The 21,610-nt window shown below is 32.9% G+C and overlaps 1 protein-coding gene across 1 annotated transcript in view; it reads right to left on the bottom strand.

The window, feature by feature from the left end:
- The window catches only part of LOC114339478 (mesoderm induction early response protein 1), a 71,068-nt gene extending 68,778 nt beyond the window's left edge, over positions 1 to 2,290 (bottom strand). Inside the window, exon 1 of the mRNA XM_028290143.2 lies at positions 2,123 to 2,290. The gene's annotated coding sequence lies outside the window, so the exon portion shown is untranslated. The remainder of the gene's footprint in view (positions 1 to 2,122) is intronic.
- Positions 2,291 to 21,610: the final 19,320 nt, after the last annotated feature.

Here is a 21,610-nt window from a genome sequence, read left to right as displayed (position 1 = left end):
ATGCATCCCCATTTTTCCCCGGAACCACCCAAAAAAAGGGAGAATTAATAAAAAATGTCAAAAAAATGTCTTCACACACCATGCCCTTTATTAAAATGTTTCATATATCATTTTGTGCATGTTCTTATTACCCATGCAATGACACCAAAAGCGATTTCTTAGTGCAACCCCAGTAGCAAAAAAATAAAATAAAATGGGGGGTTTAAAAAAAAGTTTTTTTGCTTTTTGACCCATATGGGCATATATGACTCCATCAATAGAGTTTTTCATAAATATATATGGTTATTGCAATGTCCCTGCGGAAACTACCCCTATCCTTGAAAATAAACTGCAGAAACTACCCCTATCCCTTCGCGAGCATGTTTTTACGATTTTCACATTACCTATACATTTTTTTGAAACGAAACTTATACATAATTAAAGACCACTATTTTCTCTACCAATAAGGTCCTAACCATTTTTTTCGTACAAGCAACCGTTACGGCACAGTTGCGCCGTAAACCTCACAAATGCTCCAGTTTTTGATTTTTCCACCTACCTCTACCGAAAGTATACTTTTCCGGACCTGATTGTAGGGAGCAAAGTTGTACTTTTCCTCCCTAGGGAGGAAAATATTTTTCCTCCCTAGGGAGGAAAAGTAAAAGTGACGTCATGGTATTTCATTCATGAAATATAACTTATTGACGCCCTGTACAATATCTATTTTCGATTACGTAAGTATCTACACATTTTAACGTTTATTTAAAAACATTCTCTATTTTGCAGAATGGTAAAAAACAGTAAATTGTTATTCTGATTTAACAATGTTTACATTAATAATTTGACTTATATTTGACAGTTGACAGTTATATTGTACATACTTGTTAGTTTTAGTTCTAATAAATTTTGTTGGTTAGTTACATAAATAAATTAAGTAAAAATGAAAAAATGACTTGTTATTTGAGGAAGGTGGAAAAACCATATAACATGGGAGTAAAGTGCCTTTTCCTCCCTTGAATGATTACTGCCCTCCGCTACGCGTCGGGCAGTAAACTTCATTCTCGGGAGGAAAAGTAGCACTTTCCTCCCTTGTTATACAAATAGCTATTTTTTTCCGTCAACCTATTCCTTTTATGGATAACTTACTTATGGAAAATAAAAGGACACACTGTCTGGTACATATTATGACCTATGCATATTTTACTTTCTTTGCACCCTAAAGCCATACTGGTTGCCCAAAATCAATTTTTGATTATTTTCTTTATTAATTCTTCTTTTTTTTTTGGGGTGGTTCCGGGGAAAATATGGGGGTGCATTATACAAATTTGTAAATAGTATTTATACATGGGTAATCGCTGAAAGTTTTTTTACTCTAGCATAAGCGGTTCAGATGGTATAAAATGGGATTTTTTAAAATGTAACACCCTGTAATTAAAAAATGTGCAATTGCTACATAAAAGAAACCTATACCAAAAAATCAGCCACTTATTTGTGATTAATTTCCGCAGGGTTTCTTTTTGATTTCCATTACAGTTAGGAAAAAATATTTTTTTTTAAAACATCTTTTTTTAAAAACCTGTCAACTTTGGGGCGCCACCCCCGCTAAACGGTGGGTGATAGACATATGCTGTCGGAAAAAAATAGTAGTAAATATAGTCCTCTTCATTTTACTATTCAGTAAATTTTTTTCAAAACGTACAGGAAGGGCTACGTTTCACAAAAACAAAAAGTTACCCCCGTTAAAGGGATGAAAAGTGGCGTTCCGGGGCGAATTTTTTTAAGAAAAAGTTAGTCTCATAATAAGCAGCCCTTGATCTACCATAAAAAAAATAAAACCGGACTTGTGTCCATTTCGCGAGGTTCAACCTCTGTTTCCTACACTATTAATTTATTCATTCTGATAAACATTATGTACCCCGAAATACCGGCCTGTATTCTAACCTAGAAATTTCATTATAATTTGATTTAGTTTTAATGCTATACTATTATAAGTAGAACAAACGAATAAAGTATGTGTAACACTGAGGATCAAATGCTATAAATATAAAACTATATCAGTATCCCATAAACAACACGAATTAAAGGAATTTACAAAGTTTGTTATTGTTTACTTGATGTTTTGTATGTTTTGATCAACACTTACCTGTCCTGTAAAACTGTTATCAAGACCTAAACAACAACAACCACAAAAACCTTTACACTGACGATTGTTTACCAACAAGAACAAGTTTAAATCGAATGTCTATGCAGAAATGATTCACGTTTTAGTAATGCACGTACTGAAATATTGTACCTACTAAAATATCGGAAATAATGATTCACTAACCCAAACAAAACAGAGGCGGCTTCGAAATTATTATATCTGAAATTGTTTTCAGGTTTTATATCTGTTGGACATAAATACAGGGTGTCCAGAAACTCTACTGACAAACAAAGACAGAAGATTCCTCATATAAATTTAAGACATTTTAACCCAATTCTTCTAGTCCGAAAATGCTTCCTAAGGGAGCTAGAGCTCTTTGAAGATAGCGTCTTGTAATTAGTTTTTCTTAAATAACTCCAGAACGCGTTTATTTAGACATATGAAAATTGGTGCGCATATTTATCTTCTAGAGATAAATCGATTACATTTATTGTGAATTTCTAGTACCGGTCATAGGCGTCCGTTTTTGGTAGGGCAACGGTTATTTTATGGCATAACTTTTATGTCTTTAACTTATAAGCATTTGGATACTGGATTATTAAATTAGAAGGCATGGTAGTACTAAAAGGTACTCTTGCTTTAAGTCGGTAGAACACACCGTTTTCTAGAAAAATCGATTTGAAAATTTTTCGTTTTTTGAATTTCCAAAAAAAAATTCAAAAAAACACCATTTAGGAAACGAAAACTGGTACGTTTATTTATATACCAGAGACGAATCGATTTCATTAATTGCGAATTTCTAGTACCGGGCATATGCGTCCGTTTTAGGTAGGTTAAGGGTTATTTTATCGCATAACATTTTTGTCTTTAAATTTTAAGACTTTTTGACTTTAGATTATTAAGTTGTGAGGTATTCTAGTACTAAAAGTTACTCTTGCTGTAAGTTCTTCAAATACACCCTTTTTTTTTAATTTTTTAATTTTTTTTCAAATTCAAAAAACGACAAATTTTCAAATCCATTTTTTAGAAAACGGTGTGTCCTACCGACTTAAATCAAAGATACCTTTTAGTACTAGAATATCTCACAATATAATAATCCAGTATCAAAAATGCTTAAAAGCTAAAGATAAAAAAGTTAAACGATAAAATAACCGTTACCCTACCCAAACAGGACGCCTATGACCGGTACTAGAAATTCACAATAGATGAAATCGATTTATATCTGGAAGATAAATATGTGTACCAATTTTTGTTTTTCTAAATAGAAGCGTTCTGGAGGTATTTAAGAAAAACTAATTACAAGACGCCATCTTCAAAGAGCTCTAGCTCCCTTAGAAAGCATTTTCGGACTAGATAAATTGGGTTAAAATGTCTTCAAATTATATGAGGAATCTCCTGTCTTCGTTTGTCGGTAGAGTTTCTGGACACCCTGTATATAATACAGGGTGTCCCGGGAAATAGTACGTTCCTTAAAGGTATAGGTAGAAGGCACCATGTAGAACAAAAAACTCTTATAACATTTTTTCTAAATGCAACCGTTTGACAAAAAAATTAAAATACATTTTGGTATGCAAATTTAAATCTGACAACTATGTGCGGTACGCAAATTTAAGCATAGACAGTCCCATGTCCCATGTAAATAGATAGAAGACAGATAGTAAACAGACAGTTTTAAAGAATCCTGTTTAGTGTCAATGCCAAAAATGTTCTCGGATCGTGAGTGTATTACCTATTATGTTATTACGTTGATTATTTATGTCAGATCACTAAATGGAGAGGCATAATAATTAATTTCTTTCAAAATGTTTTGCCGGTATTTCTCGTCGTAAGAATGAAGTTTGTGAAAGTGGGTTACTTGGAACATCTATTCAGTATAATAATTATTTTCAAGTAAGTACAACTTAATTATTTCAGTTCACAAGTAAACAAATTACTGAGACATTATCTGGTGTATTTAAGTTCCGCTGTAAACTATGTACCTAGTTCAGTTAAAGCCCTCAGCAATACTCAGCATTCAACACCTTTAAACCTTATTAAATACATAATACTAGTTCAGTTAAAAGATGTGTTTTTATGTTAAAAGATGTGTAATTTGTTTAAAATTATGCAATAGGTATTTCAATATATTTCAAAAGAAAATAATTTTAGTAAACAAAACAAATAGTAAATACGGAGTTCGGTTCTGCACCGATAACTATAATGTTGTCTTCAATGTGGGCTCCGAATAATTTTAATATTAACAAAGTTTAATATAAGTTATAAATTGTGAATCTCAGTGATATATTGAAATAAACTGTAAGTGTACAAACTCTTTACATAATATCCAGTTAAATTAGCATTAAAGTCAACAAATTGCAATTATTTTTTATGGTTGTCAACAAACAAATCCAGTTTTACCAGCAAAATAACCGCTTTTAGTAAAGACCTATACACCTGTTTTAGCAGGTGTACAGGGTCGGACTTACTTTTCACTTAACGTTTATCGAAATGAATTCTAACATGGAATCACAAAACAGTTCTTCAATACAAGACCATCAAAGTCAAATAAACGCACCACAGTCATACTCTTTGGCAGCGTCGAGAGTGCAATTTCCTTTAAAGTCCCAAGCAATTATCTTTAGTGCCTTAGAAAACACCAAACTTCAAGACTACCTTCTCCCACGTGGAAATATAATTCAACCGAAAAATATAATCTTCTCTTCTAGATTATCTAATAATCGCATATATATGTATTTATCCAATAAACAAATAGTGGATGATTTTATGAATAATCATGGTCAAATAGAAATACAAGGTGAAATTGTCAGAGCAAGAAGGTTAGTTACACCAGCGGAACGACTTGTGCTCTCCGGCGTATGTCCTTCAACACCGCACGACTTGCTAATCAATGAGTTACAAAAAATCGGCATAGTTCCTGTCTCCCCCATGACATTCCTCAAAATTAGTGCTTCTATGCCTGAGTACAATCACATCCTTAGTTTTCGAAGACAAATCTATATCAGTCCTCACAGTCTAACACTACCAGAGTCATTTACTCTTGTTTTCGACAACACGAAATATAGAATATTCATTTCTCAAGACAGTTTAGTTTGCTTCAGATGCAAGAAGCCAGGTCACATTGCATCACAGTGCTCCGAACTACTAGCTCAACCTCAACTAAAACCCAACCAAAACAATGAAGCATCGGTATCCAGCGCAACAAATATATATTTGCAAGCACCCAATGATACAAACGCTTCTCAGTGTGAACAAATGTCTATTTCAAATTTCCCAGAGATACCGAACAAAGTAGATGCATCAAATAAGGTCAGTCACATAATTAATCAACCAACCAACCAACCAACCAATCAACCAACCAACCAACCAACCAATCAACCAAAACGTAGCTTTAATGAAATTATTTCACCTGAAGCAGATCCATCTTCAAAAAAATGTAACATTTTTTCACCACCTAAAGCCAAAGCAAAATCTAAAAAAGCTAAAACTAGTTCAGCAAGCACTTCTGAATGCTCATTTTCTCTCTTACTTGACCCTGCTAAAAACTTCATAGAAAATCAACCTCTACCTTTCCCTCTAAACTTTGAACAACTTAACATGCTCTTAATGAATATCACGGGATCAACAGATCCTATAACCACAATTCAAGAATATACCACAGACCTATCAGCTTTGTCCCATATGCTCAGTCAAGTTTACCCCCATTTAAAGGAAACATCCATAAAACGTAAATTCAAGTCCATAAAGAAAAAAATCAATAGTTATCTTGGCAGTGAGACATCGGACTGGGAAAGTGACACATCTCAATTAAGCCAATAATAAAATTCAAGTCTCTACTTCAGTGGAACATTGATGGATTTTTCCATCGCCTTGCTATGCTCCAACATCTAATTGGTGAACAATCTCCTGATATAATATGCCTACAGGAAACTAATCTGAATCCCAAAAAAAAAATATAACTCCAACCAATATGACTGTTTTCGCAAAGACAGGATAACAAATAATAATTTTTCTTCAGGTGGTGTAGCCACACTAGTAAAAAAATCACTATCAGCGAAAGAATTTCCAGTGGCTACAAATCTGGAAGTTGTAGTCGTGGAAATACAATCATCAAACAGGTATTTTATTTGCAACCTTTACTTACCCTCCAGTCGCCAAGTAACGTACAACGATTTAAAGAATTTATTTAGTCAAATACCATCCTCTCGCATTATTGTGGGCGATTTTAATAGTCATAATATTATTTGGGGCTCCTTTTATTCAGATGCTAGAGGAAAAATTGTCGAAAATATAATTAGAGATTTTCAATTGAATTTTCTTAATGACGGATCTCCAACCAGATTTAACATTAATACCGGAAATTCTTCAGCAATTGATCTAAGTCTTTGTGACCCTGCACTTACACCACGATTATTTTGGGAAGTTTTACAATACACTTATGGGAGCGACCATCATCCCATAGTAATAAAAAACTCTATGGCTCTGACCCATGACGTTTTCATACCCAGATGGAAAACTGAAACTGCCGATTGGTTAAAATTTGAAAATTATATCGACAACTCAATGCCAAACTGTAAAATGGCTGAAAGCATTGATGAATCTTTAAACAATTTGAATAGCATTATTATGAGTAGTGCTGAGCAATTCGTTGGGAAATCAAAAAAGACAAAGAATAATCAGATTCCTGTACCTTGGTGGAACTCAGAATGCGGAGCAGCTATTAGAGCAAGTAAAACTGCATTTAATAAATATAAAAGACATAAAACACCTGAAAATAAAATCATGTTCAAATCACTTAAAGCTAAGACACAACTTATTATAAAACAAGCTAAGAAGGCTTCCTGGTCCAAATATGTTTCAGAAATAAATTCCTCAACTCCTGTCAGCGAAGTATGGAAAAGAATAAGAAAAATTTCTGGTTTGAACTACACGCCAATGATTTCAAAATTAAAAATTGACAATAGGATTTCAACTTCTCCTCAAGAGATAGCTAACACTTTAGCTGAATCTTTTAGAGAAATCTTTTTGAAAATGACAATTTAAATGATCCATTGGATCTACCTTTCAGTTTTGAAGAACTGGAAAATGCTTTATCCGAATTAAAAAACACTAGCCCGGGCCCAGACGATATCCCGGCAATATTTTTAAAACATCTTCCTTACTCAGCAAAATTATTTATTCTTCAACTTTTTAACTTAATTTGGCAAAATAATAAATTTCCATCAATTTGGTCTAAAGCTATTATATTACCTTTTTTAAAACCTCAAAAATCAATCCTAGAACCTGACTCATACAGACCAATCAGCTTAACATGCTCTATGAGCAAATTGATGGAAAAAATGGTAAATCTTAGATTAACGTGGACATTAGAATTATCAAATCGTTTAGTTCCGGAACAAAACGGTTTCAGACAAAATCGCTCGGGCATTGACAATATTCTTGATCTAGAATCTGACATTCATGAAGCGCTAGCAACCAAACAAAACTGTATTGCAATATTTTTCGACTTGAAAAAGGCATTTAATACTTGTTGGAAATTTAATATTCTGAAAGAACTACATTCATGGAATATTCGTGGAAATTGCCTGAAATTTATTAAAAACTTTTTACAGAACCGGTCTTTTTGCGTGAGAGTACATAATACTTACTCAGGGGAGAAAAGTGAAGAAAATGGAACACCCCAAGGATCAGTCTTAAGGCCCTACATTATTCTTAGTGGCAATAAATAATATGATTAACAACCTTACTAAACCTCTAAAGGCTCGACTTTTTGCAGATGACCTTGTTGTGTATATCAAAGGAAATAACACCGCATCAATGACAAACGCTTTGCAGCATTTTCTAAACCAATTAGAACAATGGTCTCTAACGACCGGATTCAAATTTTCAGTAACAAAAACATCAGGAATACTCTTCTCCAAAAAGGCTTCATCAACGTCCTCTACCTTAAAATTATATAATACTATGCTCCCATTTAAACCAACGGCAAAGTTTTTAGGTATGTGGTTTGATCAACAACTTACTTGGCAGGAACATATAAAACAGACCATTTTAACATGTCATAAAAGACTAAATCTAATGAAAACCTTGGCAAACCGAAATTGGGGATCAGATCAGGAAACTCTGTTGGGAATATATAAAACATTAATTAGATCTAAATTAGATTATGGATCAATTGCATATGCATCTGCTTCAAAAACATTACTTAAAAAACTTGACAGCATACACAACGCTGGTATTAGAATTGCACTTGGAGCCTTCCGGACAACTCCCTCCGAAAGCATACTGAGCGAAGCTGGCGAACCACCTCTAAGCTACCGAAGAATGTACTTAGCTCTAGCACATGCTACATCTATAGCCTCAGATATAAAAAAACCTCTCTTCTGCAATACTTTTAATAACAAATATATCAACTATTACAATAATAAGCCCCGTGCCCCCAAACCTTACTACGAGAGAATCCGATTATATAGTTCCAGACTAAACATTAAATTCCCAACAGTATTTCAAACGAATACAAATAACTATCTACCTTGGACTATCGAACAGCCCAAAGTCAATACAGCGTTAAGTATATATAATAAACATGAAACTAGTCCTATTATTTTTAAAGTCAAACTAAATTCAATCCTAGATCAACAATACAATGAGTGGATTAAAATTTATACAGATGCATCCAAAGGTGAACTTGGCGTTGGAGCAGCAGTGGTAACCCCAAATGACACTTTTCAATTTAAACTTCCTCTAAATTCCAGCATCTATACTGCAGAACTATTTGGTTTGTTCAAAGCCATCAAGCAAGTAAATATCAAAAACATCCCTTGTTGTCTAGTCCTTTCTGACTCTCTCAGCGCAGTCAAAGCCCTGCAAAATGTATACCCTAAACACCCCATTGAGAAGATGATCAAGGCCGAATTAATGAAAGCTCAAGACAATTTTAGAAGAATCCACTTCCTGTGGATACCATCTCATATAGGTATAGAAGGGAATGAAGAAGCAGATACTAGTGCGCGTAACGCTATCAACAGTGACGCATCAGAAACAGAGTGTCGGAGTGTCGCAGGCGATCTAAAAGTTTATTTCAAAAATAAATTGTTAAGTGCGTGGAATCGGGAGTGGAATGACTCTAGTTCTAAACTCAGAACCATCAAAAGTGACATTTTTTCATGGAAGTCCACTGTCAGAAGCAGAAGATGCCAAACTACTATTACACGTCTACGACTTGGACACTGTAGGTATACTCACGCCTATCTCTTCTCAAATAGTGAACCTCCAAAATTCGAAACATGCAATACAGTAGACAGTATAAAGCACTTCTTGATAGACTGTCCTAAATATGTAAATCAAAGACAGTTTTACAATTTGCCAAATAACCTGAAAGCACTCCTCAACAAAAATTTAGTTCCGGACAATTTATTGGGTTACTTAAAATGTATAAATATGTTACACAAAATTTAACTTAATTAATTGTTACAAATGTTCAATTGTTCTCAAATTCTAATTAATTGTTAAAATTATTGATTGTTATAAATGTTAAATTTAATATTATTACAAATGTTACAGCAATGTCGCTAATAACCTTTGGGTGGATGCGACTTTATCTCTTTAAATAAAAAAAAAATAGTAAATACATAAGTACCTACTATTAGGTTGGATTATTTTAAATACTGTAAATCACAATCACAAACGAGTTCTTATTATCTGTTATTATTCCGTAGTGCGTACGATGTTGCCAGTTTATTAAAATTTACAAACATTAAAATACAGGTATATGGAAAACAATGTTATCTTTTTTTTGGAAACGGTTAACTTTAGAAAAAAATGATATAGAACTTTTTTGTTCTAAATTGTGTATTCTCTTCATAACTTCAAGGAACGCACTATTTTCCGGGACACCCTGTATAAAGATAAACAGCATAAGAGCGAAAATATTGAAATATTGGAAATAATAAACGGAAACCTGTGTGTCTCCATTAGTATAATACAGGGTGGGGCATTAATGCGACGTAGTCCAATTACTCGTTTGTTGTAATAGATACGAAAAAAGTTATTTGGGTAAAAATTGGGGCATAAATTGGACTGTAATTTAAAAATATATTCAAATATACAGAGTCACCCGTATTGACAGAGTTACAGAAACTTATGATTTTTTAATGGAATATCCTGTACTTATATTTTTGCATTTTTGTATTCTCATCGATATCTTCTTTCAGTTCTTTCTTAAAATATAATCTTTTGTAATGTTATACGAGGTAGTTTTAAAAGATAATTACGTTTTTTATCGATGTCGTTGCAAAATTCACACCCTGTAGAATTGTAATGACTTAATATCAAAACTCTATTTATGTTCAAACGATTTTTAATATAGTCTACTATTATTAAAAATTATTAATATAGCGAAATGTTTAATTTTAATATTATACACAGAGTTGGTCGAAACCCTGAATGAGTATTTTCTAAGTTTTCTTAAATCTGTATTATAGTATTGTAACGAAATGCTATTTTATGGCACTTTTTTATTTCTTACACATTCCCAATACCTCACTTCTATAATTTGTGAGTTATTCGTGATTGTTTAAGCCAAACATTAATTGCAACGAAAATTAGCGAATCAAAACGAATCAAAAACAATTTTTTGAAAAAAATACATATTCATCTACACTGTTCCCTAATTTATTAATATTGAATAGGATATCAAGATATCTAGGTAGTTAAGATTGTTTTATAATATTTTACTGCGTAAATGTTCTGACAATGTTTTGACTAGTCGGCAATGGACTTGACACTAACTTTGCTTAAACATTATAGCCCGATCAAAGAACAATCTGACCCCCAAAAAAAAAATAAAGGAAGGATGAAAATTTGGGAATAGGTAGTTGAAATTGTCTATTATTATATAAGAAAAAGTTTACAATTCTACATCCTCTCCATTTTACAAAAATGGAGGGGAATACCCCCCTCTCGAAGATGAAAAAAATACATTCAAGATAAGACCGGAATTGGATAAAATGACTAATTCTAAACAACTTTTATTTTATTTCACTAAAGAGTTTTTTCACTAAGTCAATACTTTTCGAGTTATTTGCGAATGAATATGTTCATGTTTAACAAAATAAAACATGTTTTTGGACGGTTTTTCGGAGATAACTCAAAAGTAAGTATTTTAGCGAAAAAAATATTCTTACCAAAAATATAGCCCATAAAAAATTGAAAAAATTGGTCTATACATGAGATCTGTAGATACAGTAGAAGCAGAGTTACAGCTAATGAAAAGTAGGTTCTTCTTCATCAAATTCCAAATCGAATATTTCAATGTGAAATAACCCAAAAACGGAGCACTTTTACGGAAAAATTTATGTTAACTTTTTTAAAGTGTTTAAAAAAAGGTTTATTTCTGTTTTTAAAAAAAAAACTTGTAATATTAAAAGTAAGTGAATTACGCTCAAAATATTGTTGGTCCCTTTTATTTTTTGGTAAAAAAATCGCGAAAATTACCCCCTAATTAGCATCACATATAAATTTTAACATTACCACTTCACAAGTTACTTTGCCTATGTATTATTTATATGATCTGTAAGTTTCATCGGTTCAAAGTGCTTCGTTTTGAAAAAGCTGTAGTTAAAATGGCTTGAACGAATAACTAATCACAAGTTTAGGCAAATTTTGAACAGCAATAGCATAACCAATTTTTGTCTAACAAGAAAACAAAAAATTAAAAATATTCAGAAAAGCAAAATTTACATTTTATTACTCTTTGAGATTTTTGGTATTTCTAATTGTTTTTAAGTTAATTCCATAAACAATTACGATTTTTTTCAAAATTAAAAAAAATGTTTTATTTTAAACCCAATTTTTTTCAAAACTGAACACTTTGAACCAATGAAACTTATAGATAATACAAACAATACATAAGTAAAGTAACTTGTAAAGCGGTAACGATTAATTTTATTTAAGAAGCTAATTAAGGGGTGATTTTCGCCAATTTTTTTTACCAAAAAATAAAAGGGACCAACAATATTTCGAGCGTAACTCACTTACTTTTCATGTTAGAAGTTTTGTTAAAAAACAAAAATAAACCTTTTTTTAAACACTTTAAAAAAGTTGTAATTAATTTTCCCCGAAAAGTGCTCCGTTTTTTGGTTATTGCACATTGAATTATTCGATTTGGAATTCGACGAAGAAGAACCTACATTTTATTAGCTGCAACTCTGCTTCTACTGGGTCTGCAGACCTCACGCATACACCATTTTTTTCAATTTTTTATAAGCTATATTCTTACTAAGAATATTCTTTTCGCTAAAATACTTACTTTTTGAGTCATCTCCGAAAAACCGCCAAAAAATTTTTTTTGGTTAAAAATTAACGCATTCACTCGCAATAATCGCAAAAAACTCGAAAAGTATTGACTTAGTAAAAAAACTCTATAGAACAAAAGTTACTTAGAATTAGTCATTTTATCAAATTCCGGACTTATTTTGAACGTATATTTTTTCACCCCCGAGAAAAAATTTTTCACCCCGTATTTTCCAATTTTTGTAAAATGGAGGGGGATGTAGAATTGTAAACTTTTTCTTATATAATAATAGATAATTTCAACTACCTATTCCCAAATTTTCATCCTTTCTTTATTTTTTTGGAGGTTTTCGTAAAGGGAGCGTTCAAGTATTACGTAACGCAATTTTTGAAGATTTTTGACCCCCCCTCCCCTCCATGTAACGCACCGTAACGTTTTTATGTACCCCCCCTCCCCCTACCTAAATGTTACGTAACACCCAAGTCACCATTTGAACCTAAATGGGAAACTAGGTTGCGAAAAGTACCGGAAGCCCGGTAAAAGAACTTTGTTATTATTTTAATCGCATTTGAGGTAATAATAAAAACTTACAATCATCATCCAGCCTCAGAAGTCCACTGCTGAACATAGGTCTCCCCCCTCGTTTCCAACCACGTCTATCCTGCGCCGCTCTCATCCAGTTTTTATTTAGCTTTCTTACGTCGTCTGTGCATCTTGTAGGCGGTCAACCGGCGCTTCTCTTGTCTTCTCTTGGCCTCCATTCCAATAACCTTTTTGTCCATCGCCCATGTGTCATTCTCGCTATGTGTCCTGCCCATCTCTACTTCAAGTTAGCTATCCTTTTGATGACGTCAGTCACTTTTGTTCTTCTCCTGATTTCTTCGTTTCTGATTTTGTCTCGCAGAGTTCTTCCTAACATTGACCGCTCCATTCTTCTCTGCGTTACTCTTAGTTTGGTAGCCGAGGTTTTAGGTAAGGTAAATGTTTCTGATCCGTACGTTAAGACTGGGAGGACGCACTGATCAAATACCTTTCTCTTTAGGCATATGGGCAACTCACTCTTAAAAGTTTCTCTCAGTTTTCCAAATGCTGCCCACCCAAGGACGATTCTTCTTTTTAGTTCATGTGTCTGGTTATCCCTGCCAATCGTAATTTCATGTCCCGTGACATGAAATATGTTCAAAACTTAGAATAATAATCTTTTATTACTAATTTTACATCTACATTTACATTTTCCCTACTTGGCCCCATCCTTACATATATTTTTGGCTTCATCCTTTATTGTTATTCTCATGCATTCTTCTATTTGATCTTTTTTAATAAAAACTTAAAATAAAATAACATATTTTTTATTTCAATATTTTATTTTCCTTAGTCAAAATTTTTGTATAACAAATAATATACGATGTTTCCAGTAGTTTCGGAAAAATAGTGAAAAAAATGTGTAAAACTTTTTGTTCTTCAACGCCCTGTATCGTGAAAACGCATGCCGTTACAAAAATTTTATACTAAGCAAACCCCAATTATTTTTCAGTTTTTCACCTATCTTAGAGATCGTGTTACCTTTTTCTGAAACACTCTTTATATATAAGAAGGCACTTATGGAATAAAATTATTTCTGTCCTTGTTTTAATCAATTTTAAAAAACGCTGAGACCCGTAGATTTTAATATATAAAAATGTGTGTTTTTTAAACATAAATTTATATGTACAGGGTGATTCATGCAAGACTACCGTAGTCCATAAGCTTTATTTTATAACACCCTGTATATTTTTATATGTTTAAAAGCTGCTTAACAATCTGAATTTATGGTCTTTATGAATAATACAGGGTGATCATTTAAAATTATAATGTTGTATGGAAACCACTTATGGAATAAAATTGTTTTTGTCATGTGTCATTCTTTTAGAAAATTATAAAAACTCTATAGGATACGTCAACTTTTAAATTCAACTATGGACTATTTAAACATAAATTTGAATATACATTATACAGGGTGATTCACTCAAGTCTAGCATAGTCCATTATCTTTAATTTTAATTATACACCCTGTATAATTTTGTTTTTAGAAGCTGCTTAACAACCTCATCTCAAAAATGTGTATTATGTAGGGTCTATTATGAATAACGCAAGGTGAAATGTTGAAATTCACTTGAAATTTTTGAAATTTTGAAATCACACTTTAAATAAGGGTACTATTTTTTTTAAATATCTATCAATTTTCTAAACTAAGTATCAATATAGTGGGTTTTGTATTTAATGCTTTTTATTTAAAGACATTTTTAAATAATTTGAAAATTTGCGTATTTAAAACATTAATGAATACCTACTGCAGAAAACGATTTCAGAAAACAAACATGATTTATGAACATGTAGTTCCCTTCTGCAACCTCTTAAATAACATCTGTATCTTTTAATCTTTTGTTGTGGAGACAGGTCCATCTAATTATTGGAAACACGTGTTACTGTGCTTCATCTGTGTTACAAATTTTAAGATTTTTTCCCTTGAATATGTACTATTTATTGTCCTGTTGTCGGAACATTAGCGGAGCGTGAGAGTGCAACATAATACAATTCAGGGGTCTACGTAAATCATAAATTAAATTCCGTAGTTTTTTTTTTCATTTAAGTTAAAGAATCCACAAGGAAAAAGTTTTCCTGTAGTTGGCTGTATACCATGTAATACAAAAAATAGTAAATTCTTTATCTTCTTCTTCTTCTTCTCGTTGTCCTTATGCCCTATAAGAGCGTCGGACTTTGGTATCACCTATCCATCTTTTACCCATTTCTTCCACGCCTTCCGGTCTCCTGCCATTTCCTTCATCTGTTGCAGTGTTTTCCCTCTCTTTGTCCCGATTTCCTCGATTTGCTCCATCCACCCCTTTCTAGGTCTGCCCCTTCTTCTTTTCCCCTGTCTTTTGGCATCTGTCACCTTCTTTACTAGTCTGTTCTCGTTCATCCTAGTTATATGTCCAAACCAATTCAGTTTTCTTTTTTCAATTTTTTTTTCTATTGGTTCCTGGCTTAGCACGTTTCTGATATTTTCGTTCCTTTCCCTGTCCATCTTCGTCTTTCCAGCTATTTTTCTCAGATGCTTCATTTCTGCTGCATTTATGGCACTTTCATGTCTCTTATTTGTGACCCATGTCTCGCTTGCATATAGAAGAGTTGGTGCTGTGATTGTATTATATACGTGTATTTTTGTTTCCTGGCTGATTTCCCGTTTTCCCAGTATCGTATTATTAATCGCATAGTATATTTTCGTAGCTTTCTTTGTCCTATTTGCAATTTCTAGGTCTAGCTTTCCGTCATTTGATATTATCGTTCCCAGGTACTCGTAGGCCGTCACCCTCTCCAATTCTTGTCCTCTACAGAACACTCGTGTTTCACCTCCAATCTCGTGCTCCTGCTGACCTATTTTCATCGTCTTGCATTTGCTGATGTTTATTTCTAATTTCATTTTCTCTATTTCCTCAGTCCATACATCAATTAGTCGTTGCATCTTTCTCGGGTTGTCTGCTATGAGAACGACGTCGTCCGCATACAGTAATCCTTCTATCATAACTGGTGTTAGGTGTGTGTAGCCTATTATTGTTTTTAATTGATTAGTCCTTATTTTCACATTTTTAAATAATTGATCCATAATTATGACGAATAGGAGTGGGCTTAGGCTATCTCCCTGTTTTATTCCCTTGTTCATCCTAAATTCTAGTGATCTGCTACCTCCCATTTGTACTTTTCCCACCACTCTACTGTACGTACTTTTAATTATCTCTAATAGTTTCCTCGGTATTCCCAGCTCCTCCATAGTATTCCACAATACTTTCCGGTCTACTGAGTCGAACGCTGCTTTAAGGTCTATGAAGGTTATATATATGTTTGTTCCCCGATCATTATTTTTTTCTATTATATTTCGTAGTATGCTTATGTTGTCAACTGTTTGTCTTTGGGCTCTGAATGCTGTTTGTTCGTCTTCAAGTTTTTCTTCTACCTCTGTTCTTAATCTGCTTTCTATTATTCTCGTATATAGCTTGAACACTGCTGATGAGAGGCATATATCTCTATAGTTTCCACAGTTGGATTCTTCTCCTTTATTGTGAATTGGGATCAGTAGGTTTTCTTCCCACTCTTTCGGCATTTTGTTTGTTCTCCATGCTTCTCTCATTATTTCCAGCAACCACTTCTTTCCTTCTTTCCCTATCCATTTTATCATTTCGGGATCAATTTTATCTGCTCCGCTCGCTTTTCCTATTTTTATTCTACTTATCGCTTCTTCCAATTCTTCTGTACTTATTTCTTCCATTTGGTTTTCGTCCTCTGCTGTCTGTTCTATGGTTCCCTCTGTCTCTATTTCTTCACTTTCCTCGCCCATATATTTCTCTTCATAATATTCTCTCCACACCTCTAGTATTTCTGTTGTATTTGTCTTTAGTTTGTTGTGTTTGTCTTTTACACCTCTGAGTTCTTTTCTTTTCTTTCCTCTTAGACTCCTTACTTTATTCCAGAAGCATCTGTTGTTGTCTCTGTAATTTTGGTTTAGGGATTCACCAAACTTCTTCCAACTCTCTTTTTTTCCCTTTCTTATTAGTTCTTTCACTATGTTTCTGTGTTTTTGGTATTCTTTTTTATCTTGATCCTCTCTTGTGCGATTGTATTTTTTCCATGCCTTTTTCTTTTTCCTCACTCCTTCCTGTATATCTGCATTCCACCATTCCGTCTTTTTCTTTAACTTTCCGACTGTTAGATTTCCGCATATCTCTTCTGCCTTATTTATTATTACTTCTTTAAATTTTTCCCATTTTTCCTCCATATCCATTTCTATTTTCTTTCTCTCCTCCATTTTGAACTCCTTATCAGTTTCTTCTTGGTATCTCCTTTTCTTTTGTTCATCTTTTAGCTTTTTTATTGCTATTCTGCTGTATTCTATCTGTTCTTGTTGTACCGGTTTTCGCCATGTCATCTCTGCCATTACCAGTCTGTGATCAGTTCCGATCTCTGCTCTCTGTTCTGTCCAGACTTGTTTTATATTTTGTTTCATTTCTTGGGTGTAGACTACGTAATCTATTATGCTTTTTGCATCTCTGCCTTCTGCTACAAATGTATATTTATCTTGTAGTAATTGCTGTGTAAACGAGTTTCCTATTAATAGGTCGTTTGTCTGGCAGAATCTGATCATTTTAATTCCATTTCTGTTTAGGATCTCTTCACCATGTCTTCCCATGCACCCAAGTCCTTTGTTTTCATCTTTTCCTATCCTTGCATTCCAATCTCCCATTAACACTATTCTTTCACATTTTTCTCGTATCTCATCTAGGGTATTCTGTAGTTCATTGTAGAAATCTTCCATTTTTTCTTCTTCCGTTCCTTCTGTTGGTGCATATATTTGCACTATGTACCATTCCTCTTCCATTTCTATTTTTATATACATGATTCTCGAGGATATAGGTTTGAAATCTGATATTCTTTTTTCTATTGTCTCTGTGACTAATATGCCTACTCCTTCTTTCGCTCTAAGTTCTTTGTCTGCCCCGGAGTAATATATGGTGTAATTTTCTGATATTTTTTCTTTTCCTCTTCCACATTTCTTTGTTTCGCTAATACCTATTATTTGCATTTTAAATTCTTGCATTTCTTGCACTAATTCGCATTCCTTTCCTCTAAGGGATGTTAAATTCCATGTACCAATTTTCAAGTTGTTATTTTCGTTTATTCTAGTTTTTGTGTCTTGTTTCATTTCCACATCAATCATGCCAGCTGTTTTTTCAATGACCTTTTTCTTTTGTCCATTTTCTTGTTGATTATCCTCTCCTTCTGTATGTTTTTCTTTTTTTTTCTTTATCCGAATTCCATTCCGTTGTCTTTGCGTTGTCGTCATCGTCTTTACTACCCCTCGTTTGTTGTTTCCTTAGTTTTTTGGAGCAGATTTCTCAATTTTTTCGTTTACTCTATTCCATCTCCACTCCTCCCCGTTTATTGTAACTTTATTGTATCCTATTTTTACTTCTTTTCCCTTTTCTTTTTCGTCTTTAGCAAATTCTCGGAGCTGTTTTTGTATTTTCCTCTCTTGTTTCGTCATGTCATTGTTTAGGAAGATTTTTTGATTTCTTATGTTTTTTAGTTTATATTTGTTTTCCATGACTGTTCGCTTGTCTTCACCATTATATAATTGGATGAGATAGTGAGATTCTCCTATTTTTATTACAGTTCTGACGTTTATTTCTAGCTGTAGATTGGTTTTTAAAAAGTTCTGCATGGCTATTTTGAGGTCTGCTTGGTTTCTTGTATCAATATTCAGGCCGGTTATGACAATATTATTTTTCCTTTTTTCTTTATCGATCCATTCCATATTCTGTTTTATTTGTGTTAATTCTGCTTTTATATCTTTATTTTCTTTTCTGAGTTCCTCGTTCTCTTCTTTTAACTTTTTCATTTCCCTTGCATATGATTGTTGGTCTTCTCTTATTAATTTCATCTCATCTTTTATTTCTGTTTTCACCTCTTGCATCAGATATAATATTTTCTCGAGTTTTTCATCACTTGTAATGGTGGATGTTCGATGCGTTTTCTTACTGTTTTGAAATATCTCGAAGTTTTCAGCCGGTCTTTTATTGTTCTGTTCATCTGTATAGTCGTTTGAGCTCATGGTTTTCTCGAGAAATTCCTTGCAGATCTTGGGCAATTATTGGGCGTCTCAGAGAACCCGCCGAGAAGCTACTCAGTCCACCCCCCAACCAGTTACCTAAGCTGCCCTTCTATATACCCGTTAATCTACTCCCTTCGTTTAGGAAATTTCCTTATCTTTAGTGAAAATATTTGTTTTTATTTTCTTTAAAATTTTCTGATGCCGCCTCTGTCTCGTATAATTAAGTTTTAATTGTTCAATTACCAAGAGCTCTGTTAAATATCTGTTTCTAGTTCATTATCTCCTAATTTAATTAGCAAAAAGTTTATGGAAAATGATGATAGTCAAGCTTTGTTTAGCTTTAGATTTTAGTAATTTATAATATAATAAGAATAGGCATGCAAATGACTTACAGTTTTTACTGCCTTTTCGTCCACTGATGCACTGCACTTATGATTTCACTATTAAAATGTTTCCAAGTTTAAAATTTTTAGTTGTATTATTAAAAACTATCTTTTGTCAGGAGCTGCTATCACACCGTGTTTGTTACCTTCTTGCCAGGACCGGTCGGGCCTTATTTACCTTAAAATATATACCTTTTATAAAGGATTTACTAATTAAAAAAAAAAAAAGAATGTTACGTAACGCGCTGTTCGAACCCCCCTCCCCCCATGTAACGCGTCGTAACGTTTTACAAGACCCCCCCCTCCCCCCAAACTGCGTTACGTAATACTTGAACGCTCCCAAAATTGTGCGTTCCCTAATCGGGCTATTAGACATTATACTGTTTTTATAGTTCCAGTTGTTTTGTTACCATTAGAGACTAATACGAATTTTTATAATGAAAAACTGATTAAAATGGTTTATGTGCTAGGAGTGTATAACAAAATCGTGCTACTAGCAATAAAAATTTATCATCGGCAATCCCCTGATAGTCTTCAACCAAGAAAATAAACTTTTCAAAGTTTACTAGAAGGGTTACGACGGACTAGACACTTAGATTAGAGAATGGTCGTACTAATACAAACGCACATTCTCAATAACACTAAATATTACATTTAATTGATTTTATTCATTTAGGTACAATAGCTTTTGTTCGATCAGCTTTCTTGTAATCTAAGTCTCCAGTCCATTGAAAACCGTAGTAAACTTTAGCAAGTTTATTTTCTTGGTTGTCGTCTATCCGTGAATTACTGTTGATAAATTCTTATCGCTAGTAGCGCATTTTTGTTATACTCTCCTAATACTAAAATTATATTAATCAGTTCTTTATTAGAAAAATTCATATTAGTAGTAGTAACAAAGCAACTGGAATTATAAAATTACTATAATGTTAAATGTTTAAGCAAATTTAGTGTCAAAGTCATAGCCAACCTGGGTAGAATATTGTATTAAAACTTTTCACTAAATCCTAACTACATAGGTATTTTGATATCTCATTCAATATTAATAAATTAAGGATCAGTCTAGATTAATATGTTTTGATTCAATATATTCGCGGCCAACCTAAAAAAATGTCACGTAATTTGTGTTGCAATTAATGTTTGGCTTAAAAAATCACGAATAATTTACAGATTAAAGCAATTAGGTATAAAGAATGCTTAAGAATTAAAAAAGAAGGTACTATAAACGAGTATTTCATTATAATACATACTAAAATAAAGGATGGTGTTCCATTTAAGAAAACTCAGAAAATACTCGTTCCAAGTTTCGACCAACCCTGTAGGTATACTAAAATTAAACATTTCGCTATATTAATAATTTTTATTATTTAAAATTTTGATATTAAAAGAGTAGCTGGAACGGATTGGAAATGTGTTGCCCAGGATGGAGACCGATGGAAGGAGTTGGGAGAGGCTTATGTCCAAACGTGGACGATAGAAGGTTAAGAAGAAAACATAACTTTTAACAATAGTAGACTATTCCAACATTAGCAGACCCATTCAACATTTGAATAGTAGACTATATTAACAATCATTTGAACATAAATAGAGTTTCTGATGTCAAATTACTACAATTCTACAGGGTATGAATATTGCTACGAAATAATGAAAGAACGTATGTATTAAAACTTAATTATCTTTAAATATGTATAATATTAGAAAACCTTATATTTTAGGAATGAAGACATCGAGGAGAATCCAAAAATGTAAAAATATACAGGGTTGTCCATAAAAAAGAAACAAGTTTGTGTCTCCTTGTCAAAACAGGTGACTCTGTATTATTGTGTTTTCAATTTTATCAATCAAAGGCAAAATAAAAATTAAATTAAATTTTTTTTTAAATAACGCGGGCACATGAATTTGATACACCCTGTATATTGAGCTGTAAATATTTATTAGAATTTAGTTTGGATGTAAGTGGATTTCTCTTTTTAATGAGCTTTCCGATGAACCATTAAAGACTTTTGTGAATAATTAAAGTGAAAAGGACGATGTATTTAGATTTAAAATGAAAATAGATTGTTTATTACGAGAACTATAGAATCCACAGGTAGATGTAATTATCACTTTCTGGGAAAGTGGTTTAAAAAGAAAGTTTGGAAATTTAATATCTTTGTTCAACACGAGTAAAT

This window comes from Diabrotica virgifera, chromosome 2, assembly GCF_917563875.1.
Source record: "Diabrotica virgifera virgifera chromosome 2, PGI_DIABVI_V3a".
NCBI classification, from domain to species: domain Eukaryota; kingdom Metazoa; phylum Arthropoda; class Insecta; order Coleoptera; family Chrysomelidae; genus Diabrotica; species Diabrotica virgifera.
This window is presented reverse-complemented; position numbering and strand designations above follow the sequence as displayed.